The sequence below is a fragment of the Erythrolamprus reginae genome, unplaced genomic scaffold (assembly GCF_031021105.1).
Source record: "Erythrolamprus reginae isolate rEryReg1 unplaced genomic scaffold, rEryReg1.hap1 H_36, whole genome shotgun sequence".
Lineage (NCBI taxonomy): Eukaryota > Metazoa > Chordata > Lepidosauria > Squamata > Dipsadidae > Erythrolamprus > Erythrolamprus reginae.
This window is the reverse complement of record NW_027248491.1, coordinates 260,818-276,498: the sequence shown is the minus strand read 5'-3', so window position 1 is coordinate 276,498 and position 15,681 is coordinate 260,818. Positions and strand designations below refer to the sequence as shown.

Sequence of the window (15,681 nt, the reverse complement as noted above, 5' to 3'; positions counted from 1 at the left end):
GCACCCCCCCGAACCCCGAACCCGGAAGTTCAGCAAAATTTCGGTGTTCGGGGGGGTGCTGGGAAGCCCCCCAGCCCGGCTGTCACCTTTTAAAACAGCCGGGCGGCTTTCCAGGAGCCTCCCGCAGCTGAACGCCAATCTCGAACTTCCACGTTCGGCTTCGGGAGGCTCCTAGAAAGCCGTGCGGCTATTTTAAAAGGTGACCGCCGGGCTGGGGGGCTTCCCAGCACCCCCCGAACCCCGAACCCGGAAGTTCAGCAAAATTTCGGTGTTCGGGGGGGTGCTGGGAAGCCCCCCAGCCTGGCTGTCACCTTTTAAAACAGCCGGGCGTCTTTCCAGGAGCCTCCCGCAGCCGAACGCCAAACCCGAACTTCCGTGTTCGGCTTCGGGAGGCTCCTAGAACAGCGTTTCCCAACCGGTGTGCCGTGGCACACTGGTGTGCCGCGACACACCATCAGGTGTGCCGCGGCGAGAGGCGGCGGAGGAGAGTGGGCGGATCAGGCGGGCAATGGGGCAGGGGGGAGAAGCCAGGGGCGCGTTTGGCCGGAGGCACCGTGGGGAGGCAGGGGCAGCCGCGGCTCCCTTTACTCCTACTGCCGCACCTCCCTGCCCCTGCCTCCCCACGGTGCCTCCGGCCAAACGCGCCCCTGGCTTCTCCGCCCTGCCCCATTGCCCGCCCACTCGCCTCCTGCCTTGGGGCGAGCAATCTGGGAGTCCGGGACTGTGTGGCTTTGCGCCATGAAGAGAAAACGGCGGGGGGGGGGGCTCCTGCAAGTGGAAGCCTCAGCCCTGGAGCCCCCTCGCGCCCATGGCTTCTCGTCGATGCCTCTGCCTGCCCGATCCGCAGGAGTGCTAATAGCGGTGGCGGCGGCGGGAATAGCGGGGGGGGGCTCCTGCCCGCCGCTGCTATTAGCACTCCAGCGGATCGGGCAGGCAGAGACATCGACGAGAAGCCATGGGCGCAAGGGGGCTCCAGGGCTGAGGCTTCCACTTGTGGCTGTCCCCGCCCGCCCGATCCTTCCTTCTCTCCGGATTTTTTGGGGTGCGGCTTCTTCCACAGCGGTGGCTGCAGCGGCACTGGCGATCCGGCCGCTAGCCGCTCCAAGCGCTGTGGGAACGCCCACCCCTTTCACAGTCCCGTCCCGGGCTGTCAGTAAAGGGGCTGCTTGCTCGGAACATTCAAGCTAAGGGAAACCTTCACTGGCCTCCACAGAGAAGAAAGGAAGACAGAGAACGAGAGAGAGCAACAGAGAGAGAGAGTGTGAGAAAGAACAAGAGAGAGAAAGCATGAAAGAGAGAGAAAGAAAATAAGAGAGAACAAGAGAGAGAGAGACTAAGAGAGAGAGAAAGAAAAGAGAGAGAGAAAATAAGAGAATGAGAGAGAGCAACAGAGAGAGAGAAAGAACAAGAAAAAGCACGAGAGAAGAAAAGCAAGAGAGAAAAAGAGAGATAGCAAGAGATACTGAAAGAAAGCAAGAGAGAGAGAGAGAGAAAAAAAGAAAGCAAGAGAGACAGGAAGAGGAAAGGAAAGAGAGAGAGAAATGAGAACAAAAAGGGGAGGAGAAATGAGAAAATGATTGAGGCAGAGAATGAGAGGAGAGAGAAACAAGAGAGAGAGAGAGGTGATTCTTGAAGCATATGGTAAAAAGCACCCAAATAATAAGAAAAAAACCCCAACCCTCACCTGTTTTTGAAAAGAATAAAAGAGAATTAAACCCCAGCCCTCACCTGGTTTTGGAAATGGTTGGAGTGTGTATACATACACACACATAAGGGGGGGAGAGAGACAGGGATGGAAAAAGAGGAGAAGTGAAAGGGAGAAGGAATGAGGGAAAAAGGGAGGAAGAGAGAGAAATGAGAAACATGAGAGAGAAAAGGGGGAAAGACAGGAGAAGTACCCATAAATGAGACAGTGGTATAAATTTCAGGAGGGATGATTGATGATTGACTGTATTTATAAGGGGATGTTACATGGGATTATATATATGAGGGGGTTATGTATGTATGTATGTATGTATGTATATATGTATGTATTTATTTATTTATTTATTTATTTATTTATTTATTAGATTTGTGTCATTTTGGTTGGTGGTGTGCCGCAGGATTTTGTAAATGTAAAAAGTGTGCCGCGGCTCAAAAAAGGTTGAAAATCACTGTCCTAGAAAGCCGCGCGGCTATTTTAAAAGGTGACCGCCGGGCTGGGGGGCTTCCCAGCACCCCCCGAACCCCGAACCCGGAAGTTCGGCAAAAGTTCGGGGTTCGGGGGGGTGCTGGGAAGCCCCCCAGCCCGGCTGTCACTTTTTAAAACAGCCGGGCGGCTTTCCAGGAGCCTCCCGCAGCTGAACGCCAAACCCGAACTTCCGCGTTCGGCTTCGGGAGGCTCCTAGAAAGCCGTGCGGCTATTTTAAAAGGTGATCGCTGGGCTGGGGGGCTTCCCAGCACCCCCCTGAACCCCGAACCTTTGCCAAACTTCCGGGTTCGGGGTTCCAGGGGATCCTGGGAAGCTTCCCAGCCCGGCGGTCACCTTTTAAAACAGCTGGGCGGCTTCCCAGGAGCCTCCGAACGCCGAACCCGGAAGTTCGGGTTTGGCGTTCGTAACTCGAAAAACGTTCGTAAGAAGAGGCAATTTTTTTCTGAACCCCGGGTTCGTATCACGAGTTGTTCGTAAGACGAGGGGTTCGTATCTTGAGGTACCACTGTATTTGGAAAAAAACCAAATAAATAATATTTAAAAAATAAAAATAAAAATTGCAGTGTGACCCTTAACAATGTGACCGCCCCCCCCAAAAAAAATTTGGGTGTGATTCATTTAATAACTCACCTTACTTAGCAATAGAAACTGGTCGTAAGTCAAGTCTTGCTGTGCAGAACGACAACTGGCAAAAGGCGGCAAAATGGGGTTAATCATTATGCATTTGTGCTGTGCAATCGCAGCATCGGTTGTGAAAACAGGCAGCCTGGATGCAGCCCAAATGCATAAAATATTTCAGGATTCCCCTCCTGCAGAAAGCATTCCGGGAAGTAAATAAATAAATGACATTGGGAAGAATAACTACATTCAAAGGCAGAGCCTTTAAAAAAAAAAAATTCACCAGGCCAAAAGATTGTGTATCTTTGCCAGAAAGGATAAGGTTACTCGCTTCAAGCAATAAAAAAAAAACTTCAGAAAAGTAGCAGTTTGGATGGCAGAATAAGCAGATTGAAGGAGAACGATGGGAAATCATATGGATGCCTCTTTGGATCCTTTTCAGATGCATCTTTGCATTTCTGAACAAGCAATGCATAGATCAGTGATGGAGAACCTATGGCACGGATGCCACAGGCAACACGCGGAGCTATATCTGCTGGCACAAGAGCCATTGCCCTAGCTCAGCTCCAATGTGCATGTATGTGCTGGCCACCTGATTTTTGGCTTGCAGAGGCTCTGGAAGTGCATTTCTGGCTTCCAGAGAGCTTCTGGGGGGATGGAGGAGGGCATTTTTACCATCCCCCAGCTCCAGGGAAGCCTTTGGAGTCTGGGGAGGGCAAAACACGACCCTACTGGGCCCACCAGAAGTTGGGAAACAGGCCATTTCCAGCCTTCAGAGAGCCTCTTGAGGGCGGGAAAAACTGTTTTGCCCTCCAAGGCATTGAATTATGGGAGTGGGCACTTGCGCATGCATGATAGCCCACACGGATGCTCTTTTGGCACCCGAGGGAAAAAAGGTTCACCATCACTGGCATAGATAATGTTGTGATTCAGCCTGAGGCTCCTCAGGGACCGGCTGGATCTCTGCCGGATCCATGCCCAGAGGAGGAGGACAGTGAACAGGAGGGGGAGGACCAGGCAGATGGGGGAGAGGAATGTCAGGAAGAGGAGGAGGGGGAGCAGCCTGAGACCCCCGGGGGGGACTCTCCCCAGCGAGTAGCCTGGACTCATTGGATGAAGACGCACAGGCTATAATAGACATGAGGCAGCGACGTGCAGCTCAAAGACGGCACCAATTAGGAAGGTATTTACATCCCTGAATTGGCAACAGCTGGGTTTGGGTGTGGTTCTCCTCAGCAGGGTTGAAAAGGCAGGCCCACCCTTACAGTCTTGTGGAGCGTTATCAACTGGGAGTCCTGTGACCTTGCTTCGATTCTCGGCGTCTCTGATCTTGGCTTGTGGCCTAGAAGTCTGGAAGACTTGGGGGAGGCGTGGGTTTTATTATCTCCAGTGTTGTTATTGCCAGCAAGAATCCTGTTTTATTGCCTGGCCTTCGTGAAACCTCTGTGAAGCTTCAGAGTGTTACTGTCTGTAAGAACAGTTTTTGTTACCTGTGTTTGCTTTGAATTATATAAACTGCCTTTGCTTTTTACCAGTGTGTCTGGCTACTCTTTTTGGTTGGTGTTGGCTTCTGGGGGGACCCAGACAGAACAGATAATAGATAGATATAGATGGATGGATGGATGGATGGATGGATGGATGGATTTATTTATTTATTTATTTATTTATTTATTTATTTAATTGGATTTGTATGCCGCCCCTCTCCGTAGACTCGGGGCGGCTAACAACAGTAATAAAAACAGCATATAACAATCCAATATTAAAACAGTTAAAAACCCATTAATATAAAAACCAAACATACATACAGAAAGACATACCATGCATAAAATTGTAAAGGCCTAGGGAGAAAGAGTATCTCAGTTCCCCCATGCCTGGGTTTTAAGAAGCTTACGAAAGGCAAGGAGGGTGGGGGCAATTCGAATCTCTGGGGGGAGTTGGTTCCAGAGGGCCAGGGCCGCCACAGAGAAGGCTCTTCTCCTGGGTCCTGCCAAGCGACATTGTTTAGTTGACGGGACCCTAGGCCAGTGTACTTGGCACCCAAGTCTGAGAGTGAAGAGGATGTGGATTTAGAGTCTGAAAGCCAACCAGAAACTGTGGCACCTCCAGAGGTGGTATTGAGTGACTCAGGAGATGTTGAAGAGTCACTTATAGATGCTAGGGTGTGCAGGTTTATGGCCAGGCAGGATTATCTGAGAAGAAAGATATTTGGGTGTGAGTAGCTCTATGGAATACTTGGCCACGCCTTGTGGCTATATAAAGGGAGATCTTGTGAGGAGGTAGTGCGAACGACAATGTTCCAGCAATGACAGAGCTGGGGTGGTGCAGCAGGTAGAGTGCTGTACTGCAGGCCACTGAAGCTGACTATAGATCTGAAGGTCAGCGGTTCAAATCTCATCACTGGCTCAAGGTTAACTCAGCCTTCCATCTTTCCGAGGTGGGTAAAATGAGGACCCGGATTGTGGGGGCAATAGGCTGGCTCTGTTAAAAAGTGCTATTGCTAACATCTTGTAAGCCGCCCTGAGTCTAAGGAGAGGGGCGGCATAAAAATTGAATAAATAAATAAATAAATAAATAAATGACAAGGTGTGGACTCTAGCTTCAAAGATCATGTTTGCTTCAAGGCGGCTTTAAATCTCCACAATCAGCTCATCCAGGACTTCTGTTAAAATGCTGTGAGTTTTGAGTGATTAATAGATCTTTCAAAGAGACACATTTAATGAGCTCTGGACCCCGGCTTGAAAACGTCATTAGCTATGGACTGTTGTTGGGTTTTTTTTTTTGATAATGTGCCTTTTACTTTTAACCATTTTTATGCTTTGAACATTTTTTTACCAATATATTGCTGTCTTATACCTTTCCGGCTGTTTGTGTGTGTGAACTTATTTCCTGGGGTTTTCTCACTTAGACAGAACAGTTACCAATACTTAAAAGCGCATGAAATACTTAAAATGCTCAAAGGTACATGAAAGGTAACACAACACTAGTGGAAAAACTAATACCTCTTAAAACCCTAAGCAACACCCACAGACCCAGCACAATTGCATTAAACAGGTTTTTTTTAAGGGTCAAAACTTGCAAGATTACCAAATTACCAGATTATCTAGTGCAGGGGTGGGCAAAGTTGGCTCTTCTATGACTTGTGGACTTCAACTCCTAAAATTTCTGAGCCAATCATGCTGGTTCAGGAATTCTGGGAGTTGAAGTCCACATGTCATAGAAGAGCCAACTTTGCCTACCCCCGATCTAGTGGGATAGTCAAAGATAGGATGTTTTGTTCAGTTCTCTGATTGAATATCTGAAATTGTGAAACTAGTAACTATTGTCACTGCGCTTTCATTCTTTTTCCTCAATTTCAATCAGCTGGAATTTTAATCTCTATTTTGAGATCATCTGATGAAAAGCAGCCAAAAGAACGTATAAATAAATAAATGCTGCCCCCCCCATTCCAATATTAGGGTGACCCATATTTCCTTCGTGTGACCTAAATCTAGGTTAGAAACATGCTCCCATCCAAATCCCATGGCTTGGCATCTGATGAGGTCACCATATTGTGTACAGTGATCCCTCGATCATCGCGAGGGTTCCGTTCCAGGACCCCTCGCGATGATCGATTTTTCGCGAAGTAGCGGTGCGGAAGTAAAAACACCATCTGCGCATGCGCAGATGGTGTTTTTACTTCCACCGCCGCCCGCCCTTCGCCCGCCATTGCCAGCTCCGCTTCCCAGCTGAGAAGCGGAGCCGGGGGTATCCCGAAGCGCGCGCGCTTGGGGACACCCTAGCTCCGCTTCTCAGCTGGGAAGCGGAGCAGGGGTTTCCCGCGCGCGTGCCGCCCGCCCGCCCCGTTGCTCGCACCGCCGCTGTCTTACCGGGGCAAGTGGGGGAAGACCCAGGGAAGCCTCTGCCCGGCGGGGAAACTCCACCATCCACGCATGCGTGGAAGGGCACGCATGCGCAGATGGTGGAGTTTACTTCCGGGTTGAAAACTCGCGATATAGCGTTTAGCGAACATCGAGATCGCGAAACTCGAGGGATCACTGTAGGGCAAAAATATTTGAACCCTTTATGGCAGAGGTCCCCAACCTTTTTAGCACCAGGGACCGGCTTTAAGTTAGACGAGTTTTCCACGGCCCGGTGGGGGGGGGGGCTTTGGTCATATGGGGGTGGGGTTATGGAGGGGTGGAGCTTAGTGACGCAGCCCTCCACACTTCTCCACAGGGCGGGGAGAATCAGGAGGCTCCTTTGGCGGCTGGGGGCTGCCTGGCTTTGTGATTTTGGCTGGGGGTGGGAATTAGGAAGGTCCTACTTCTCCCCCCCAGCCAAAAATTCAAAGCCTATCTGTTGGATACGGGCGATGAGCGGGACGAGCGGTGCCGAAGCCTCTTGCAGCAGCTGCCACAGCCACCGGCTTCGGCGCCGTTCGTCCCGCCCATCGCCCGTATCCAGCAGAAGCTGCTGCCCGAGTGCTCTTGGCCGGCGGGATTTAAAGTGCTGGGGTGGGGGGTGTCCCAGCGGGAGGCGAAGCACTGGGGTGGGGGGGCTGTCAGGACACCCCCACCCCAGCACTTTGAATCCCGCCGGCCAAGAGCACTCGGGCAGCAGCTTCTGCTGGATACGGGCGATGGGCGGGACGAACGGCGCCGAAGCCGGTGGCTGTGGCAGCTGCTGCAAGAGGCTTCCGCGCCGCTCTGTCCCACTCATCGCCCGTATCCAACAGATAGGCTTTGAATTTTTGGCTGGGGAGAGAATTAGGACCTTCCTAACTCCCCCCCCAGCCAAAATCACAAAGCCAGGCAGCCCCCAGCCGCCAAAGGAGCCTCCTGATTCTTCCTGCCCTGTGGAGAAGTGTGGAGGGCTGCGTCACCGCCCGACGCCCCACCCCGTCCTGCATAATGTTCTCTGCCGGGAGGGCAGCGCCGCCGCGGACCGGCTGAAAACCCCCAACGGCCCGGTCCCGGTCCGCGGACCGGCGGTTGGGGACCTCTGCTTTATGGGTTACGTTAACAGCACATAGCTTTTTAAAGTGTGTTTTGCTTATTTTGGAAAAAAAACCTGGCTCAATTCTGAAAGGCTAAATGATCAAAAACTCCAAACCCCAAATCAGAAAGCAGAAGAAAAATTGTTGGCTTTGTCCCCTTTGGGATATTTGGGGTGGCCACAGGACATAGATGCAGAGAATGCAATGTTTATGGCTAGTGAGAAGGGGGGGTGAATTTACCCCCTCAAAGTAAGTTCTGTTTAATGGCCCCTCCTGCAACCTTCCACCCTACCCATGGATACTTATGTGTTTACTTATCTTATTTACTTATTTACTTATTTACTTATTTACTTATTTACTTATTTACTTATTTACTTATTTACTTATTTACTTATTTACTTATTTACTTATTTACTTATTTACTTATTTACTTATTTACTTATTTACTTATTTACTTACTTACTTACTTACTTACTTACTTACTTACTTACTTACTTACTTACTTACTTACTTACTTATTTACTTATTTACTTATTTATTTATTTGTCAAACAAGTATAGTATTATAGTACATATGAACATAACACAACATAACATAAGTAGAACGTAGTAATAGAAAGGATAATAAGACAGTAGGACAGGGACATTAGGCACATAAGTGGACTTATGCACACCCCTTACAGACCTCTTAGAAAAGGGGAGAGGTCAATTGTAGATAATGTAAGGTTGAAGATTTTGGGGTTGGGGGAAGCAACAACAGAGTCAGGTAATGAGTTCCAGGGGGTGACCACTCTATTGCTGAAATCGTATTTTCTGCAGTCTAGTTTGGAGCGATTTACATTCAGTTTGTATCTATTACGTGCTCTTGTGTTGTTGTTGTTAAAGGTGAAGTAATCACTGACAGGGAGTACATTATGATGTATGATTTTATGAACAACAGTTAAATCAGTTCGGAGACAAGGTAGTTGTAAATTTTCTAGATTTAGTATTTGAAGTCTAGAGGAGTAGGGTAATTTGTTACGTGAGGAGGAGTGAAGGACTCTTCTTTTGAAGTATTTCTGGACTCCTTCGATTGTATTAATATCTGATATGCAGTGTGGATTCCACACAGGTGAACTATATTCTAGAATAGGTCTGACAAATGTTTTGTATGCTCTGGTTAATAAATCAGTGTTTCTAGAGAAGAAACTACAAATAAGATTAGGTTTACAATTCTTAAAGCCTTTTTGGCAATGCTGTTACAGTGGACTCTAACACCTAGGTCATTGGAACTCCAAGGTCTTTGACTGAGTGAGGGTCTGCTGTTAGTTCAGTTTTACCAAGTATGTATTTAGCATTTGGATTCTTTTTACCAATGTGTAGACTTTGAAAAAAAAGTTTGAAAAAAAATGGCCCCAAAGTTGCCATTGAAGAAGGAAATGTCCTACAAAACTGTGTTTTAGGATTTCTTTATCAGCCCCACCAACATCCTCTCTTCCTCATTGGTCTGAGTGTGTATTTGATCCCTGTTGTAAATAGTTCCTCTCCCATATGAACGGGCTCCACCATCCAACGTAAACATTCTTAAAACAGCTCATTCTTCCATGGGGGTCAATGGCCACAGGCTTAGACAAATACTCTAGCGTCCAGGGATATGCTACAGATATGAAAGCCCACACAACTTTATAGTTGTTTTAATAATGTTAATTTTATTATTTTTACTTTTTTAAATACTGTAATCAATAAAATAAATAATATAAAATAAAATCTAGACTTTACAATTTTATTTGGGGGGGGGGGAGTTAATATAGCCTGCATGATAAATCATTGAATTACTGTATATATGAAATTAATTTGTTAATGGAAAAAGCATGTACTAATTTATATACAGTACTTGAGACAAATTATTCTGGTGTATAATTAATATAATATAAATATAGTTACTTTAATGCTAATATAATGCTAATATCTGTATATACAACTATTAATTTGATGTTCTTTGGTTTTCTTCTGTACTTAGTATTGCATTTTTCTTTTTTAAAAGTGGAAAATTAATAAAAATATTTTATTTATTTATTTATTTATTTATTTATTTATTTATTTATTTATCAGATTTGTATGCCGCCCCTCTCCGCAGACTCAGGGCGGCTCACAGCAATAATAATACAATGTAAACAAATCTAATATTTAAGTTAATTTAAAACCCCAAATTAGAAACCAATCATACATACTAGCATACCATGCATAAATTTTATAAGCCTAGGGGGAAAGAGTATCTCAGTTCCCCCATGCCTGGCGGCAGAGGTGGGTTTTAAGGAGCTTACGGAAGGCTAGGAGGGTGGGGGCAACTCTGATATCTGGGGGGAGTTGGTTCCAAAGGGTTGGGGCCGCCACAGAGAAGGCTCTTCCCCTGGGTCCCGCCAAATGACATTGTTTAGTTGACGGGACCTGGAGAAGGCCCACTCTGTGGGACCTAACTGGTCGCTGGGATTCGTGTGGCAGAAGGCGGTCCCGGAGGTATTCTGGTCCGGTGCCTTGGAGGGCTTTATAGGTCATAACCAACACTTTGAATTGTGACCGGAAACTGATCGGCAACCAATGCAGACTGCGGAGTGTTGGTGTGACATGGGCGTATTTAGGAAAGCCCATGATAACTCTCGCAGCTGCATTCTGCACGATCTGGAGTTTCCGAACACTTTTCAAAGGTAGCCCCATGTAGAGAGCATTACAGTAGTTGAGCCTCGAGGTGATGAGGGCATGAGTGACTGTGAGCAGTGACTCCCGGTCCAAGTAGGGCCGCAACTGGTACATCAGGTGAACCTGGGCAAACGCCCCCCTCGCCAGAGGTGAAAGATGTTTCTCTAATGTGAGCTGTGGATCGAGGAGGACGCCCAAGTTGCGAACCCTCTCTGAGGAGGTCAATGATTCTCCCCCCAGGGTGAGAATGCTAATAGAATGCTAATATCTGTATATGCAACTATTAATTTGATGTTCTTTGATTTTCTTCTATACTTACTATTGCGTTTTCTTTTTTAAAAGTGGAAAATTAATAAAAAATATTTTAAATAGAAAGCACACACAACTCTTCTTCCTTAGAGCAAGAGTCTCCAACCTTGGCAACTCTAAGACTTGTGGGCTTCAACTCCCAGAATTCCTCTGACCCAGATTTGCTGAGTGTGTACGACTGTGCGTGATTCTCTTGGCAACAAATTGTAAGAGGTGTGCCTTGTCTGTCTTCCTGCCCTCAGCTATTCCCCGAGACCCTGAGCCAAGAATTCACCAGGTCAAGCTCTGCTTAGTTGTCCAAGATCAGCCAAAGTTGGCAAAGGGCCAGACACAAGCTGATCATCCAGGCATCGCCCTGGTTCTGGCTAAATTAATCTCCTGTCTGTTTAGTTTTAACTTTCCTCTAATAATCAGGGGGGAAAGGTGCAATAAACAGATTTCTTCACAAAAGACATTAGGAAGACTTACAATCAGCCGCCTGACCCCTTCGATATATAAGTACCCATGACTGGGGAAAAAAACCCTCTCCGTTATTGATTGGAACATGTTCCAGATACTGATTGGCCAGCGAGGCAGAAGTAGGTGGGGCTTGTCCATTCTCGCTGCCAATGGGAAAAGGCTAGTAATGCCTTGAAGTCTTTCCTGGGCATCATGACAGAGTTGGCATTTCCTAAAGCCCAGAGGTCCACAATCGATGCTTTTGACCCAGTTAAGGTGGCTGTTTGCTGCTCACAGCCTCCTGGTAAAGGGACCTGGCAGGGTTAAGGGCTGTGCAAGGAACAGGGTCTTCTAATTCAAGAACCCCCAATAACTGGTAAGACATCAGAGTTTTCCAAGGGGGGGAGGCTCCCCGTAGCTACTAGTAGTTGTAAAACTGTTAACTGATTCTGCTGTTGCAGATTAAACGGCATAGGAGAGGAAATGTACACTGAGAGCACGTGCACCAAAGACAAATTCGTTGAGCATCCAATCACACTTGGCCAATAAAATTCTATTCCATTCCATTCCATATTTTATTTTATTTTATTTTATTTTATTATTTTATTTTATTTTATTTTATTTTATTATTTTATTTTATTTTATTTCCTATTCTGTTCTGTTCCATCCCATATATTCTATTCTATTTCATTCCATTCCATTCCATTCCATATTTTCTTTTCTTTTCTATTCTTTCCTATTCTATTCTGTTCTATTCTATTCTATTTATTCCATTCCATATTTTCTATTCCATTCTATTCCATTCCATATTTTCTTTTTATTCTATTCTATTCTGTGCTGTGCTGTGCTATTCCATCCCATTCTAAATAAGGTTTAAAATAAGTTCCTTTTTGGAGTTCACCCAAAGGACACACATGTAGAAGAGTTTTGCTCCTTGGACCAACAAAGACAGGAAAGTTTTAAAGAAAGGAAAGCCAGGCTAAGCAAAGCAAACCATCCTTCTTTGGGATTCAAAGGAGCCAAGCCAGATATGCCCTGCCCTGCAAACCATGGGCAGAGCAATTACGCCAAGGCTTCGCTGGCTGGGATCCAAACCTTCCCCCGAGCGAGCAAACGACCCAGAGCCGCGGCTTCCGGCTTTTTCCGAGCGTCCCAAGAGGCCCCCAGCCTCCAAGCAGTACATGTCTGGCTGCCGTTCAAACAGAACATCCAGGAACAGAAAACAGAGCGCGGGAGCGCCTGTCGGTCACGGACGCCCGTCCTGGCACCGCCGCCGGGCAGGGCGCAGCGTAACCGGCACCAGATGCGCCCCCAACTCCCCCGCTGCAAAAGCTTCTGCCCGCCTTGTCGGACCAGTCCCGCGCGGAGAGACCCCCGAAAGGTTTTTTTTTCTGGCTCCAGGGAAAGTACGGCGGCGGGGCAAAGCGCGCAGCTCGGAGCATCCTGCGTAAAAGAGAGCGGAGCATCCACGGCGCAGCCGGAGCGTCCCGTCCCTTAGCCAAGCAGCGCCCAGAAGCGCCAAAGCTCCGGATTTGGCTGCTGTTTGGATGGGCCGGCAAGCAAAGGAGGCTTTTCAGCACCCGCGCCGGTCCCGCCGAGTCTTTCTTTCTTTCTTTCTTTCTTTCTTTCTTTCTTTCTTTCTTTCCCCCCTCTCTTCCTTCCTTCCCTCCCTCTCTCCTTCCCTCTCTTTCTTTCTTCCTTCCTCCCTTCCCTCCTTCCCTCCGTCTTTCTTTCTTTCTTCCCTCCCTCTTTCTTTTTTCCCGAGCTCCCCCTCTCTCTCTTTCTTCCTTCCTTCCTTCCGTTCCTCTCTCTTTCCCTCTTTCTTTCTTCGTCCCTCCCTCCCTCCCTTTTCCTTCCTTCCTTCCCTCCCTCCCTCCCTCCTTCCTCCATCCGTCTCTCTCTCCCCTCCCTCCTCTCTTTCCTTCCTTCCTTTCAGTTGGGACCTGGTAGGTCATCTAGTCCAACCCCTTGCGCAAGCTCTTCTCTCCCATCCCCGCCGTGCTTTTGCAAGTGAGCCCAAAGGGCCAGGGACGAGCAGAGCTAGGGCGCACTTGGCCCAAGGTACCGGGGACGAGCGCCCCAACTTTCTAGCCCCACGAATCGGAGGGGGGAGCGCAGCACGCGGTGGGCGCTTACCGGCAAGCGAGCGATCCTGGCCAAGCAGCACAGTCAAGCCGCGCTGGTCTCGCAGGGCGCCGAGGAGGAGGAGGAGGCAGCCGATCAGCTCTGCCGCCGGTCAGGCTGCATGGCGAGGAGCCCCGGCCGCTCCTTCCAGCCACTCTCTTCCGCAGCTGCAACGGCAGCCCGAGCGCTCGCAGCGGCCAGCTTCTCCTCCTCCTCCCTCCTTCCCGCAGGCAGCCTCAACTCTCCGGAGCAGCAGCTCACTCTGGAGGTGACGTCGCCTCCGCCTCCTCCTCCTCCTCCTGCCGCTATTTATACCCCGGCCTTGGCGGTTCATAGAGGCGAAAGAGGCCGGACAGCCGGACGGCAGGCCCGGGCGTGGCGCTGGTTCTTGAAAAGCTTCGGCGGCCTGGAAGGCGCCCCTCCCGCCAGGCTCTGGCTGAAGGGCCGGGCCGCACATCTGGGTACCAGGTTGGGCCACACCAAGGTAGGAGGGAGGTCTCCCAGCTCCTGGTTGACCTCCCTCCCCCCATGTGACATCATCACTGATTAAGCGAAATTCTCGGGGAGCCCCCCTCCCCCCCATGAATGTATGAATGAATGAATTTATTTATTATTTATTTCTTGGTTCCATTTATATGCCGCACAACTCCCCAAGGACTCTGGGCGGCTCACACCCAAAAAGAACAACATATTAATATTAAAACACAGTGGTACCTCTACTTAGGAACTTAATTCCTTCCGTGACCAGGTTCTTAAGTAGAAAAGTTTGTAAGTTGAAGCAATTTTTTCCCCCATAGGAATCAATGTAAAAGCAAATAATGCGTGCAAACCCATTAGGAAAGAAATAAAAGCCCGAAATTTGGGTGGGAGGAGGAGGAGGAAGAGGAGGAGGACAGTTGCTGACGAAGGAAGAAGGTGAGGTGAGGGGAATCCCAAAAAAATCCAAAACATTAAGGCTTTTTTAAAAAGAGGAATTTTGAGGCAATCAATTGTCCTCTGGTCAATGTCATTGACCCTCTGGAGCACTGTCCTATCTGTCACTTTGCAATTGGCAAACGATACACAGATGCCATGTAAGTCCAAATACTCTCTATGGTGCAGCCGTAGTTTTCATCCGGAAGTTTTTCAATTAAGTTGTTGTTTCCTGAGAAGTCTCAGGCAGTATAATCTCTGCTGGGCTCTTTTGACCATTGTGCTGCAATATGAGTGCCCCAGGTCAGGTCCTCTTTTATGATAACACCAAGAAACTTTAAACTGGCTTCTTTCTCCACTTGGTCTCTATTGATAAGCAAGAATCTTTGTTGAAGATAAATAGGGGAGGGGATGCATATGAGTTTTGAGTATACAGTTATAAGTCAAAATACACACTTATATATGTAGATAGATAGATAGGTAGATAGATAGATAGATAGATAGATAGATAGATAGATAGATAGATAGATAGATAGATAGATAGATTAATAGGTAGATAGATAGATAGATAGATAGATAGATAGATAGATAGATAGATGATAGATAGATAGATGATAGGTAGGTAGGTAGGTAGGTGGATGGATGGATGGATGGATGGATGGATGGATGGATAGATAGATAGATAGATAGATAGATAGAGAGTTGTTTTCGTAGATTTTCACGGGTACAGGTATGATGGTCTTGGTATATTCGAGTTTCTTCCCATGTAAGATTTGGAAATTTCTGGTGACGTTTCGACGAGGTCCCACTCGTCATCTTCAGGCTGGTGCTTCTGTCCTTGTTCTAGGGCGAACACAGCGAGACCTGAGCTGCTTTCCTTCTATAAATATTGGTGGCTGGGTGTGGTTTGATGGCTCAGCAATTGCCTGCTGTGTAGAAACTTCCTGGTGAGTCAGTGGAGTAACACCTGGGGTCGTTGATGTAGCTGAGGTATGCTGATTAGTTAATGGTTGTAGATTAGGCGTGATATCCTGAGTAGTTGGAGCTTGCAGGCTACTTGATTGTTTTGCAATGTGTGTTCTGAGTCTGGTTTCAGTTTCTATGGCTGGGATACGTTTGAGGGCTGGTTTCCAGATGATACCTCCCACCTACCAGACATCTAATCCACAACCATTAACTAATCAGCATACCTCAGTTACATCAACGACCCCAGGTGTTACCCCACTGACTCACCAGGAAGTTTCTACACAGCAGGCAATTGCTGAGCCATCAAACCACACCCAGCCACCAGTATTTGTAGAGGGAAGGCAGCTCAGGTCTCGCAGTGTTCGCCTTAGAACAAGGACAGGAGCACCAGCCTGAAGATGACGAGTGGGACCTCGTCGAAACGTCGCCAGAAATTTCCAAATCCCACATGGGAAGAAACCCGAATATGCCAA

At 47.9% G+C, this 15,681-nt stretch overlaps 1 protein-coding gene across 1 annotated transcript in view; it reads right to left on the bottom strand.

The window, feature by feature from the left end:
- LOC139155632 (rho-related BTB domain-containing protein 1-like) overlaps nt 1–13,556 on the bottom strand; it is a 59,068-nt gene extending 45,512 nt beyond the window's left edge. The window contains exon 1 of the mRNA XM_070730844.1: nt 13,343–13,556. The gene's annotated coding sequence lies outside the window, so the exon portion shown is untranslated. The remainder of the gene's footprint in view (nt 1–13,342) is intronic.
- Nucleotides 13,557–15,681: the final 2,125 nt, after the last annotated feature.